Below are 3,375 nucleotides of genomic sequence, written 5' to 3' on the forward strand. Positions count from 1 at the left end.
TGCTGTCCGAACGCCCCCGTTGAGAAACACTATTGTACGTTATACTATTAAATTAGTTTTAATCGTTTAACCACCACAGCGTCTTGTCTGATGATTATTGGCAACACGCACCATTTGTGTGGATTGTAAGTGACCTGCAAGTAGCAGAGAGTGCAGGTGGCGATTGCGAGTGACATTGAAATGTCATTTTTTTTCTGTCTTCACCATCTGGCTACTGTCGTAAAATGTTGAGAGATTCAATTAAAAAAAAATAAAAAAATACCTAAAATAAAGTAAAAATAAAATCGACTGCAAGTGACGTCACTTCCAGAAGTGTAGTCGTCTGAGAGTGCAGGTGCATGTTTGCAGCCGGACCCTTCTCGAAAACCCAGGAGAGATCGCCTTTACGGCTAGAGAATTACAAGGATGCGGCACAAAATACTTCGATTTAAAAAGAGTATAGATTATATTGATTAGATGTCATTTTTTAAAAATTATTCGGATATTACAAGAGCTTGTCACCCAGCAATAAACACTGTTATTCAACGAAACTGGGGTTAGATAGTGGGATAATCTTACAAATCTGAAATAGATATGATGTTTTTTATGGGTGGTTCAAGTGGCAGTCTATGGAGCCATGGAATAAAAGAATAAAAAAGGTACATTTGATTTTATATTTCAAAATCCTTACTTTATTTTCACAATTCTGAGATTATATCCCACAAATCTAGAGGAAAAACAACTCGTCATTCTCTGTTTTTCCCTCGGTTTATATCCCACACTTCTGGCTTTTTTCTTCAAGAATTAACAAACTCATTAGTTTTGTTAAATCGAGTTATAAAGTCTGACTTGGTAAATATAAACTTGCTTTTGTGAGGAAAAAAGTCAGAATTGTGAGATAAAATAATAATAAAAAAAGTTCAGTAAAAGGTTAATAGTAATTAACCTAATACAGTAGTTCCCCTATGAACAGCATATGTGAATATTATGTAGACCTATTGTTTAAATCAAATTTATGCTTTAAAAATAGAGTAATCATAGCAGTTTTCATCCATAGTGTGTCAGTTTAAATGTCTGTGTTTAGCTTCAAATGGCGTCTTTCACTACAGTATTGTATAAAAATTATTTGCATTCAGATTTTGACATCAAAAGGCACAAGAATATTTTTTTCTTTATTCCATGGAGTTTAATTGTTTACTTCCACTTGCTACCAGTGTTTTTCTGCAACCACTATATCACTGTGACGTCACTCGCAGCTGTTCTTTTAATACCAATTGTTCGTTTAAATTGTGAATTCTGTTGATTTAAAAAATAAAATAAAATTAGGCAAACGAATGTGAAAACACTTACCGAAAAAAGAAAATTTGCTGCAAAAAAAAAAAAAAAAAAAAAAAAAAAGTAACGCGCGTCACCTAAAAGAAGGAAAGTGAAACTGAAAACATCGTCGTGTTCATCCGGAGGGTCACAAACTAAATGAAGTTTAAATTGTAAATTCCTTCTGGAACTTCTTGAGTACGTTCAAAATGAGTTACCAGCTCATTATAGTTATGCCGGGTAAAAGGAAGAAACTCGATGTGGCGAATTCAGAGGAGGAATTCAGGAACACCACAGTTGAGGAGCTGAAGAGAAAAATAGCTTCTGAAGATAAATATTGTAAGTCAAACACATAGAGTTCCTTGTCTTTAAGATTTATTGTTTGCTTTATTGCTTTAATTTGTATAAAACCTTTGCCTCAGATCGAATATTGTATTTACCCTTACAAAAATGAACTATTATTTTGCTACATAAGTGAACATTAACCATATTTGTAGTAAAGTCATTGTAATTACATCTTCATGAGGAAAGCCTAATCTTTCCAGCTTAAGTTGATGAATATATTTGCTTGTGTTGTTTTTATTTTTCTTAGATCACGGATTCGAATACAGGCTGATCTACAAAGATCAGCAACTGTACGATCATTATACTCTTGGTGATCTTGGCATTACACAGGGATCTACTCTTTGCTGTGCTATTCGTCTACCTGGTTGAGGTATGTAACAACATCACCAGACAAGGGTCAACTAGGCTATAATGAAAGTTTTAACTATGTTATACTATGTTTGTAGGACAACAACTCAAAGGCCATGTTATCATATTTTTTACTGTATATGTAATTTGTAGAATGTTGATCAAAACATTGGTTTGTTTACATTTTTACTGTTTAATGAGTTTTATGCTTCATAATGATGACAGATCTGTTGATATGTTGTAAGAACATGTCTGCTGTTTGACACATACTCTCTATATTTGTGCAGTGATATTTTTCATGTTAATTTTTGTATAATGAAAAAATTCACAGTCTATACAAAAATGGACAGAAATGAACAGCTAGTCCAGGTCAACTTTATATAATGTAAATAAAAACTTTATTGAGTGTAAAACATTTTCATTACTGATCCTTCATACAATTAGGCATAAAAGTGCAAAAAGATATCATTCAGCTTCTGACAAAGCTTTTGTTGTTCTGTTTCACATCATATCTCTTTTAGGTCCTGGAGGTGAACTTGGAGGAATTCACAGAACTGAATCTATGGAAAAACTAAAATTTAGCATGTAGCCAAAATGCATTAGAGTCGCACTGAATCTGAAGAGAAAGTTTAAAGCAGACAGTATTATAACATGACATTTAAAGAGGGGATTTTTTGTTTTTTCATGTGAATGAAGATGACATTTTTAAAAATTACAATTATCTCACCTAAATGTTTCCTCACTACAATTACATAATTACATTTTATAGAATTATGTGTTGATTTGTATTTATATTGTTTGCACAATAGTTTACACTTGAATTTCAATGGTTCTGAATGCAAATGGATACACTTTTCTGAATTAAACAAGTTCTTAATTGTAAAAAGCATTTAGATGTTTATTAAGATCCATCTATTATCTATATCCACAATGATATTTAAAATATTAGTAAGCTTAATATATATGAAATCATCGTTTAGTGGCTACTTGAAAATGATATTGAACTAATTTTTGTCATTCTCCCCATTGTTGTTGGGAGATAAAAGTATCTTTTGATTTTTTTTTTTTTAAAAAGTGAAGTTCAAAAAATTATTTTATATTTTCTTTGTAAATTATGAAACTTTATATAAAAAATAATTAGTGACCATAGAATTGTCACTATTGAAACCAAAATATATCATCATTGTTTCAGTAGTGACAAAAGGGAACATAATTCTCATATTTGGGGAAAACAAACAAAACTTTTGTACAGTTATGCCTTTTATTTTAGTATTTTAGTATGTTTGTTTTAAAAGTTAAAAGTCTGTAATGTGATGTGGTCACTACCAAAACTTTACTGTGACTACTGAAACATGGGATGTTTTGTCAAAAATAAAGTACACTGATTTA

At 31.2% G+C, this 3,375-nt stretch overlaps 1 long non-coding RNA gene across 1 annotated transcript; it reads left to right on the forward strand.

Annotated features, from left to right (window-relative positions):
* Nucleotides 1–1,417: 1,417 nt before the first annotated feature.
* LOC127156727 (uncharacterized) lies at nt 1,418–3,375 on the forward strand. Its single transcript, XR_007825779.1, has 3 exons — nt 1,418–1,632; nt 1,886–2,008; nt 2,508–3,375. It is a non-coding gene; the product is annotated as an uncharacterized LOC127156727 (long non-coding RNA).

The sequence above is a fragment of the Labeo rohita genome, chromosome 25 (assembly GCF_022985175.1).
Source record: "Labeo rohita strain BAU-BD-2019 chromosome 25, IGBB_LRoh.1.0, whole genome shotgun sequence".
Taxonomy (NCBI): Eukaryota; Metazoa; Chordata; class Actinopteri; order Cypriniformes; family Cyprinidae; genus Labeo; species Labeo rohita.